The following is a 10,841-nucleotide window of genomic DNA, read 5'->3' as shown; positions in this document are numbered from 1 at the left end:
CAGGGCGTGATACCGGCGTTATGGGCTCCAGCCCCACATCAGGCTCCTCCGCTATGAGCCTGCTTCTTCTTCTCCCACTCCCCCTGCTTGTGTTCCCTCTCTCGCTGGCTGTCTCTATCTCTGTTGAATAAATAAATAAAATCTTAAAAAAAAAATACAAACTCCGGCTGCTCAGCAGCTCCACTGAACACATTTCCAGGCGAGGATTCTGGAAATATTTCATTTTAATCGGGGCTCCAGGGTATTCATTCATTTATTTATTTTTTAATCACTGGAATAGTTTCGCAAACAACTATTTCAGCACTTCTCAAACGTTAGCTTGTCTCAATCCCTTGGAGGGGTTGTAAAATCAGAGATTGCTGGGCCCCACCCCCAGAGTCCCAGTTTCAGTAAGTCTGGGGTGGGGCCGAATATTTGCATTTCTAACCAGATGCCTGCAGCAGGTGCTGCGAACCCCGCCCTGACAACCACGGAGTCCAGTCCCATGGCTTCGTTTGAAACTGAATGCGTTAACCCCTGGTGAAGGTACTTGCTCGTCGTGAGTGATGCGCTACTTCTGTGCCAAAGAAAACGTGAGTCCTATTTCTCAATTAAATACACTAACTAGAGAACACTTAACTAAAGCAAGCCCGCCTCCGAACCTCCTGAACAAATCCGCCAAAGTCACCGTGTTTTCCTCACGCCCTAGAATCACTGATACATAAACCAATTTCTTATTCCTTGTTTTCAAAGCTTTAATTTCATTTTTGCTTTCCATTACTTTTTTTCAGTTCTTTTCACTGCAAGTTATCAGAAGGACTTTCAGGAAGTGTTTCTGTGCTAGCCAGAGAACCTCACAACTGTGGTTACAGCGTCGACAGGGCAAGGAGCTCCAGTTCCAAACGGGCGCAGAACACACGTTGGGAACAGGTCTCGCTGGTTCCTGCGTGGCGCCTGGCGTGTTTGCGCGGGTTCCTTAGCGGCCGCGGAAAAGGTGCGGGACCTGAGCTTCTGCCTGGAAGCGGAAAGCATCCGCCGGCCTTCTGCTGATCAATGAGGCATTGATGCGCTGGCTTCTGTAAGTAGGTCTTCGGGGAGACACTAAAACGGGATCCGATACTTCGATGCTGCGCTACTTTGCAGACATTATGAGAGTTAATAAAACTCATTACCTCTTAGCTTCCTTCTTTCAAGGGACACAACGCTAATTTACTCTAGGCATAGTCTTGTGCATGTGTTCGCGTGCAATTAAAATAACGTTCCTGGAGAGAAATGCAGAGTGTGAAAGCGGGGTTAGTGACATGTAACGTATTTGTGAAAGCCTACCGCTTCAGTGTGTTGTCTTCATTCTACTTTCTGTGCCTGGCTTCTTATCGGCAAGAGAATTTCTGGTAACCTGGTATGCATGTATAGATAAACATTTCCATTCGTTGCCACAGAGGAGAAAATTTAGAATGCACAACTCAGGTCGGCGGGTGAGAGAAGGAGCATGCGTGAAAGTGTTAATTATTGTTTCAGGGTGTACAGTGCGCACGTGTAACGTGAAGAAAATAATTTAACCCAAGGGAAAGGACGAATGTTCTTTGCAGGATCTTTAGGCAGAAAAGTTCAAATTCATGACAGAGGGAGACAAATAAGTATTGGAGATTCGTTTTAATTGACGGCACAAATTGGCTTTACAAAGTTTTAAATACTTCCTGAAGTTCTTTGTGTAAATGTTGGGTAAATATAATGAATAGTCAAACAGGAAATTAGATGTAAATCAAACGTGCAAGTCACCAGGCAAAGGCAATCAGAGTTAAAGAAATACATGTAATCTTCATGCCTTCTTTCAAGATTTTCGGACTTAGTTTTTATCCACCGAGGAGAGGAGACGCTCAGATTCAGTTTTGTACCTAGTGCAGGAAAAGAACTCAGACAGGATGCTTCTGTCTAGCACAACAATTTGGAAGAGCATGGAGGTAAGATGTGAGGTAATTAAATGAAAAATCAGGTATCTGGGAAGGTGTGCCTCGGAGAAATCTTGTAAGGGGCAAATAGTAACCACACATTTCGTAGAATAGAAGGATAGCCTGCATCCTGCATACATTCCTCTTTCTTTCTTGAAAATAGTAGTGAAAGTCCAGATGTTGTCAAAATATTTTTTATTGTTATTATTGTTGAGTAAGCTCTACACCCAGTGTGGGGCTTGAACTAATGACCCCATGATCAAGAGCGTCAGCTCTACTGACTTAGCCTGCCAGGCGCAACTATCAAGATACTTTTTTAATTTTAAAAATTGTTGTTTTGGTGCTCGCTTCGGCAGCACATATACTAAAAATTGTTGTTTTGTATGATTACAAAGTACTGTGTCCTCATCATACAAAACTCAAATATTACAGAAGCGTGTGTGATGTAACTCCTTACTCCAATATCTTTTGAGTAGGGTTAACACTAGCAATGTCCATTTTAATCAGAAAACTAGTGTAGATTATGAATAAATGAATAAGTTCACCCAGTTTCCTAAAGAGTTAATTGGAGGAGTGCCTGGCTGGCTTAGTCGGTAGAGCATTCGACTTCTGATCTTAGGGGTTGTAGGTTTGAGCTCTACACATTGGGTGTAGAGATTACTTTAAAAAAAAAAAAAAGAAAGAAAGAAAGATGGAAAGAAAGAAAGAAAGAAAGAAAGAAAGAAAGAAAGAAAGAAAGAAAGAAAGAAAAAGAGAAAGAGAAAGAGGGGCACCTGGGTGGCTCAGTCGTTTAAGTGTCTGCCTTGGCTAAGGTCATGATCCTGGGGTCCTGGGATCAGATGAGCCCCGAGGTGGGCTCCCTGCTCAGCGGGGAGCCTGCTTCTCCCTCTCCTCCCTGCTTGTGCTCTCTGTCGCTCTCTCTCTCTCAAATAAATAAAAACCTTAAAAAAAAAGAATTGGAAATTCTAACCATGGAATCTTAAGCTCAAGGCATGCTTTCCTAGGCTTTCTCTCTGTGGACTTCTAAAAATGTTTATAACGTCTTTACTAAGCGGCCTCAGTTTAAGAACAAAATTTAAGGTTAGGTTTTGGCATTCAGTAGAATCTGTCAGTTAATCATTCTTTTACAGGATAAATTATTGCACATAAATGCTTCACTTTTCCTTTGTGGTCCTATTAATCCATTCATTGATGAAAGCCTCATGAAAAAATAAAAAGGTAAGAATGGACTTTATGGCATCTAGACCCACTTAGTTAATAATCTACTTGTCTGCTCCTTTAGGAAAGACCCAGCCCCAAACACTATGACCTAATACGTCTAATTAATATGTGTTAAAATAATTGCAGTTGCTGCAGTGTGGTTAAGAATGAGTGACACCGACGATTTTTTGGAGGGCAGTGGGGGGAGTTTTTAAAACCTTTAGGGATTTTCAGAGTTTTTCATCTCATTGTAAACATGTAAAGATGTTGCAGGCATCCAGGACTGACTTTGGTTCTTTGTGCTAGTGGGGTCTCTATTTAGGTTAAAACGAAGCACTTAGCTCATCATTTAAACAATGCAAGGTAGTCACGCTCTAATACCTTAACCCTGTGGAGCTATTGTCTGCTTGCAAGTATATTCTATAGGCTTTGCCTTTAAGATTGATCTATGCAATAAGAAAATCTTTTGTTAGGTAAATTTAGGAATGCAAATAAATATGCAAGAAAAAGAAGTAATTAAAAAATCTTTAACTTACATCAATAGTCACTCAAGTCATAAAGCAATGGAGGAAAAAGAAGAAATGATGTGGGGTTGTAAATGCTTACTTACTAAGAGTTGCAGTGGAATCTGTATTTAAGACAGCACCGTGAAACACGGAATGGTACCATTTGTAAATGTGATGGGGAACAGATAAATGGAGTTAAGTGACACATTTAGAAATGTATTCTTACAATATTGGTGTATTCCAATCCTGTTCTGTCTCCTGAATATAATTACAGTGTGCCACATATAGTCTAATCATTCACAGTTTATCTCTTTTGTTACTTTATTTAAAGAGGCAAGATAAACATCAAATCATGAAGAGAAAGTTTCAAGAAGAGTACTTTCTACTTTTGTTACCTTTGGCAATCCTTTATCCTCCTGGTCGGGACTATGGGGCTGTGACTACCTAGTGCTTCTCCATAGGCCAAGTCTCAATGAGATTTTACGTGTATAGAAATTTCCTAATGATCATGGGTGGGGGCGGCGGGGGCTTGGTAGATGAGGAACACATCCAGCAGGCTTTGTTATTCTTTCCCTAGCTTTTGTGCTGGGCCAAGGCCTTCTTCCTTCTCCCATCCTCCTTTGTGCTTATAATGAATGTACGACCTTGAGCAAGTAAAGTAACCTCTCAATGCTTCAGTTTTTTCATCTGTAAAGTGGGAATAATAAACATAATACTATATGAGAGCAATACAATGCAAATTGAAGAGACAAATGCAAAATGCCCAGCACAGGCTTTGAAATCTAGCAAGTGCTTAATAGAAGCAAGCTGCTTATTATTATTATTATATAGTATAATAGGGTATATATTATTAGATATGAAAGTTACACGTACATATTCATGAACTTGCAAAAACATTGAGGTGTTTTCCAGTAGAGAGAATAACAACCAAGATTTACTGAGTATTTGCTTGGGGACAGGCATGTTGTTTCTCATTCGGTTGTGACAGTCATGTCTTGTGGCAGAGCTGGGGTGGAGTGCCCTGGGCATCAGGCTCCAGCACTGGGCACGTGTTCATTGTGTGAGGTCACTGCTGGTTTGGTCCTTAGCCTTTTTTTCCTCTAATTTTTTGAGTGAATTCATCGTTCTGTGTTTTCTCTGTCACTGGTGATTCTGGAGTTCCAGCCAGATCTTTCTCCTAAGATCTAATATTTCCAAATGCATACTCTCTATATCTCAAGTTGAATTCCTTTCCCAACTCACTGTCCCTCTTGAATTCTCTACTGGCACTTAATGGCATCACTAGAAACTTGGGAGTTACCCAGGACCCTGGACTCCTTTTCCCTTGTCCTCTATATCTAGTTGGTCACCAGGTCCTGTCCCGTTCCAACTTAAAATCACCTCTAATTCAGAGCCTCATGAAGGACTTTGCAAAACAAACCCAGATCAGACCTCTCTTTTGCTTTCAGTTTTCCTTTGGAATTCCCCCACTGCATTCAGAACTCATTTTGCACTCTGTAGTGTGGCTTACAGGTCACTTTATGATCTGGCCCCTACCCCTGCCCATCTTCAAGGGCAAATGTACATCCTTCCAGAGGAGATCACCGGCTTGAGGTTTGTGGAATGATCTGGGCTGCTCCTAGCCTCTGTGTATGTAATCATGTCATTTTTGCAGGTTGAAATATAAACTCCTTGCTCCTGGCCCCACTGACTTGGGTACCTCCTTTTCCCTAAAGACTGAGCTCCTACATGCTGCCTAGCTTCTCTTCACTATCATCTTCCCCAGGGTAACAATTTAACCTTTCTATGTAATACCCCAAATGCTGTAACTCCCTTGCTATATATTTACCCCATTGTAGTATTATTCACTGTTTTCTTAGTTTTCTATTTGTTTGAACTTTTGAAAACCAAGAAGGCATTGGAGCAAGGTAGAAAACACATGGTCTTGGACAGAGACACACTGGGCTTATTAACTCTGTGACTTTAGGCAAAAATTGGCTTAATTTCCTCTTCTGTAAAATGTGTAACATCTGCCTCATAGGATTGCTATGAAGATTAAATGAGATAATGGTGGCATTATTATTATTATTATATGTCTTTAACCAACATATTACCATATTGAAAGTTCTAACAAGTGTCACATAGATTAATCAATTTAGTAATACATATATTCTGTCCTTTCTCCTGGTGACCAATAGGATGCAATTATAAGACAAAGACATCCCACCATGGTTATGGGCATCTTTGTGATTTGTTGGTTCTAGATGTAACAGTACATTGTTCTGCAAGAAGGTACATTTGAAATTAGCTTGATGCCATTCAATGAACCATCCAGAAAATGATTCTAAACTTTTTTTTTAAACTCAGATTTAAAATTTGGAGAAATACGAATTGAGAATTAGAAAACTGAGGATGTCTGGCTGACTCAGTTGTTGGAGCATGCGACTCTTGATCTCGGGGTTATGAATTCGAACCCCACATTGGGTGTAGAGATTACTTAAAAATAAAATCTTAAACCCCCAAAAACCCAAACTTCCTTTAAAAAAAAAAAGAAAAAAGTACTTCTAACAAGATTTGGAGAAAAGTTCTTACATGGGATAGAGAAACAAGAGATTTGGGAGTTAACTTCCCATCAGGGGCCGAGAGGAGGTAGTAACTATGGCTCTGTGCGCGTCAGGCAGGGGGCTCTGGTGCATATGAATAATGTTGACTAGATGCCTTCTATCTTGCAGCCGTTACCAAAAACAGCTCCAGATGGGAACACTGGATTTTTCATACTCATATGTTGTTCTTTTTTTTTTAAAGATGATTGAAGAAGATTATCTATCTATGTATCTATCTACCCATCCACACACACTCACAACATATTTCATATATAATAGTAAATAATATATAATGTGTATTTTATATGCTATGATTTTTTCTTTTGTTTTCTTTCTTTTTTCTTTTTTTTTGTAAAAATAAAAAAATCTATTTTGAGGGGCACCTGGCTGGCTCAGTCAGTGGAGCTGCAACTCTTGATCTCGGGGTTGTGGATTTGAGCCCCACACTGGGTGTGGAGATTACTTAAAAATAAAATAAAATTAAAAAATCTATATTGAGTGGAACTTTGAACTCCAGATATGCTAAAGTTGCTGTCATCTCAACAATTCTAATTTTGAATCTGTAGCTTTACGGGATATATATATTTTTTTCATTATAGAAATTGGGCTTTTAAGGGGCGCCTGGCTGGCTCAGTTGGTAGAACATGCAACTTTTGATCTTGGGGTTGTAAGTTCGAGCTCCATGTTGGGTATAGAGATTACTTAAAATAAAATCTTAAAAAAAAAAGAAATTGGGTTAAAAATTTTTTTTTAAATTTTAATTCCGGTATAATTAACATATATTATGGTTTTTAAACCTTTGAAATTCTTTTCCTTCAAGTGGGTGGAAATGCTTTGTTAAAATTCTCACATTTTGGGGCGCCTGAGTGGCTCCATTGGTTAAGCAGCTGCCTTCAGCTCAGGTCATGATCCCAGGGTCCTGGGATGGAATGGAGTGTCAGGTTCCTTGCTCAGCAGGGAACCTGTTTCTCCCTCTCCCTCTGCCTGCTGCTACCCCAGCTTGTGCTATCTCTCTGTCAAATAAATAAGTAAAAAAATCTTTAAAAAAATAAAATAAAATTCTCACATTTTATTGCCAAATATTAATGACATCATTAGTTTCTTTCTTTCTTTCTTTCTTTTTTTTTTTTTTTTAAGATTTATTTACTTATTTATTTGACAGAAGAGAAAGAGAGAGAGTGAGCAGGGGTGGTGGGGAAGGGTAGGGGAAGAGGGAGAAGCAGGCTCAAGTAGGGAGCCAGAGGCAGGTCTCAATCCCAGGACTCTGGGATCCTCACGTGAGCCCAAGGCAGAGAAGACAGATGCTTAACTGAATGAGCCACCCGGCGGCCCTGACATCATTAGTTTCTGATCACAGTATAAAGGTCTTGTACAGGTAGGTACTCAAGAAGCATTTCTCAGATAAGCTTCCTGATTTAAGAAAAGGCATTAATCATAGGAAGGGAAGAATTAACAGAAAGAACTGCTTCTATGGCTTTTGGCTCTATTAATTGGCTCTATTTAAGAATTTACACAGAGTATTGGCTAAAATTCTTACGATGACAAGTGCAGAAACTGGCTCAAGCTAGAATTCATTGTAAAGACACAGGTAAGCCTCATGGGAACCTAGACCAGAAACTGGAGCTTATCCATATTCCTCTAGATTTATTTCCTCTCCTGACGTCTCTCTCCTTGATTCTCTGTCCACATGGCCAGGATGACAGCTACCTCAGGTTCTGAATTTAGTTGCTGTAGGTCCAGTTAAGTCTCCCTCTGGGTCCCAAGAACAGACAAAGGAGGAAAGGATTCTTTATTTTATTTTTTTAAGATCCTAGCTTTAAAAAAAAATTATTGCTTAATCTTTTATTTAAAATTTTAATATTATTTGTATTCTGTTTTATTGAGATATAATTAGCATACAAGCACTGTGTAAGTTTAAGGTATACAGCAAATGACCTGACTGGCATATATTGTGAAGTGATTCCCACGTAAGTTAACATCCATCATCTTGTACTGATTTAAAATAAAAAAAATTTTTTCTTTGTGATGAAAACTCTTAGGATTAATTCCCTTAGAAACTTTCAGATATACCATAGAGCAGTGTTAGCTACGGTTATAATGTTGTACATTATATCCCAATACTTACTTATCTTGTAACTGAAAGTTGTACCTTTTGCCTACCTTCATCCAATCTACCCTTCCCCTCCCTCTGCCCATAACTGAAAATTTTATCTCTTTTTCTAGGAGTTCTTTTTGCTTTTGTTTTTTTAGATTCCACGTATAAGTGAGATCATACAGTATTTGTCTTTCTCTGACTTACTTTACTTAGCATAATGCCCTCAAGATCCATCCATGCTGTCACAAGGAGGGATTTCCTTCTTTTTAATGGCTGACAAGTATTCGTGTGTGTGTGTGTGACATTTTCTTTGTCCATTTATCTACTGATGGACATTTGGGTTGTTTCCATGTCTTGGCTGTTGTAAAGTAAATAATACAGCAGTAAACGTGGGGGTGCAGATATCTGTTCAACATAGTGACTTCGTTTCCTTCAAATATATACCCAGAAGTGAAATTGCTGGATCATATGGTAGTTATGTTTTTAATTTTTTGAGGAGACTCCGTACGGTTTTCTGTAGTAGTTGCACCAATTTGCAATCCCACCAATAGTGCACAAGGGTTCCCAAGGAAGAAAGGATGATTGCCACAGTTTGAGCCAGGCTCTCGATGGGACTAATCAGCCATGACCAGGGTAAGGTTGGGTCCCTCCTTAGACCTGGAGGGAGCCGTTCCTATAACCAGGAGTGTGGACAGAAAGCACTTATCCCACCCTTATAAAATAGTGAGCCCCTCGGAAGAGAGTACAAGAAGGGTCTGCTGTGCAATATTATAGCACTTCTATTAAGAATACTTAAAAGTTATTGGCCAAGACCTCAAATGTCTGCCTTGTCTGCTCACGTTTTTTCCCAGCATTCATACAAAAAGAAATACATTAGCTGAATACCACTTAACAACAGAAACATTCTTGAGGCGCCTGGCTGACTCAATCAGTAGAGCATGCAACTCTTGATCTCAGGGTTGTGAGTTGGAGCATCATGTTCGGTGTGGAGATTACTTAAAAAAATAAAATCTTAAAAAACAAACAAACATTTCAGAACATTCTTGCAATATCTTTTATCTTTTCCCTAGCAATCTGCCAGCCTTTCTTTTATGATGGTTTCTGGGTCATTGCGTATCTTCTTCTGCTAGTGACAGTCCGAGGCTGGGCTGACACTGGGTGAACACGCATGATAATTATTAAATCCAGGAGCTGTTTTTTCTATGGTAGTCCTTTTTAAAAATTTGACTTTTTAAAAGCAATTATTTAAAAATATGTAAATATGCATGAATTTAATATAAAAAAAGAAGAGGATAAACAAAAGGTATAACTTGAGAAATTGTGTTCACTTTCTTACTCTCACCTATCTTATTCCCCGTTCCACTAACCTTTCATACAGGTAAGCACTTTTGTTAATGCTTGGGTCCCATGACAGTGTTTCTTTACTGCAAAAACCAAGAAAATGCAATTATATATTATTCTTCTCCTTTATTATGGAAAATAGAGCCTGCTATAAACACTGTTGCATTATTTAGCTACTTCTGCCTGACAGATTCCACTCCCCCTGCCCCCACCCTTGCCAAAAAGAAAATTTAGCACTGTAAAGCAACGAACATGTATTATCTCCTAGTTTCTGAGAGCTCTCAATCCAGGATTGATTTGGCTGAGCAGTTCTGGCTCAGGGTCTCACCGTGAGGTCTCTGTCAAACCTTGGCTAGGACCAACATCATCGGCAAGTGTGACTGTGGGTAGAGGACCTACTTGCAAGCAGATGGCTCACGTACATGGCTGTGGGCAGAAGGCCTCCGTTCCTTGCCACACAGGACCATCAGAGCATCCTCACAGCAGAGCAGCTGGGTTCCCCAAGCGTGAGACTCAACAGGAAGAGCAAGGAGGAAGCCCTGGTGCCTTTGATGACTGGGTCTCTGCAATCACACACCACCACTTCTTTTTTTTTTTTTTTAATTTTTTTTTATCATGTTATGTTAGTCACCATACAGTACATCATTAGTTTTTGATGTAGTGTTCCACGATTCATTGTTTGCGTATAACACCCAGTGCACCATGCAATACATGCCCTCCCTAATACCCATCACCAGGCTAACCCATCCCCCCACCCTCCTCCCCTCTAAAACCCTCAGCTTGTTTCCCGGAGTCCATAGTCTCTCATGGTTCGTCTTCCCCTCTGATTTCCCCCCTTCCATTTTTCCCTTCCTTCTCCTAATGTCCTCCATGCTATTCCTTATGTTCCACAGATAAGTGAAACCATATGATAATTGTCTTTCTCTGCTTGACTTATTTCACTTAGCATAATCTCCTCCAGTTCCGTCCATGTTGATGCAAATGTTGGGTAATCATTCTTTCTGAAGGCTGAGTAATATTCCATTGTATATATGGACCACAGCTTCTTAATCCAGTCATCTGTTGAAGGGCACCTTGGCTCCTTCCACAGTTTGGCTATTGTGGACGTTGCTGCTGTGAACATTACACGCCACCACTTCTGCTTCTCGTCTCATGAATTCATGAGACCCTTGACTGAGCCCAGCCCACG

At 40.0% G+C, this 10,841-nt stretch overlaps 1 protein-coding gene across 1 annotated transcript in view; it reads left to right on the top strand.

Moving 5' to 3' along the window:
- The first annotated feature begins 457 nt into the window (after window positions 1-457).
- The window catches only part of SLCO5A1 (solute carrier organic anion transporter family member 5A1), a 243,107-nt gene continuing 232,723 nt past the window's right edge, over window positions 458-10,841 (top strand). The window contains exons 1-2 of the mRNA XM_034668159.1: window positions 458-572; window positions 771-1,057. The gene's annotated coding sequence lies outside the window, so the exon portion shown is untranslated. The remainder of the gene's footprint in view (window positions 573-770; window positions 1,058-10,841) is intronic.

The sequence above is a fragment of the Ailuropoda melanoleuca genome, chromosome 9 (genome assembly GCF_002007445.2).
Source record: "Ailuropoda melanoleuca isolate Jingjing chromosome 9, ASM200744v2, whole genome shotgun sequence".
Taxonomy (NCBI): Eukaryota; Metazoa; Chordata; class Mammalia; order Carnivora; family Ursidae; genus Ailuropoda; species Ailuropoda melanoleuca.
Note: the sequence above shows the minus strand (reverse complement) of the source record. Positions and strands in the feature narration are given on the sequence as shown.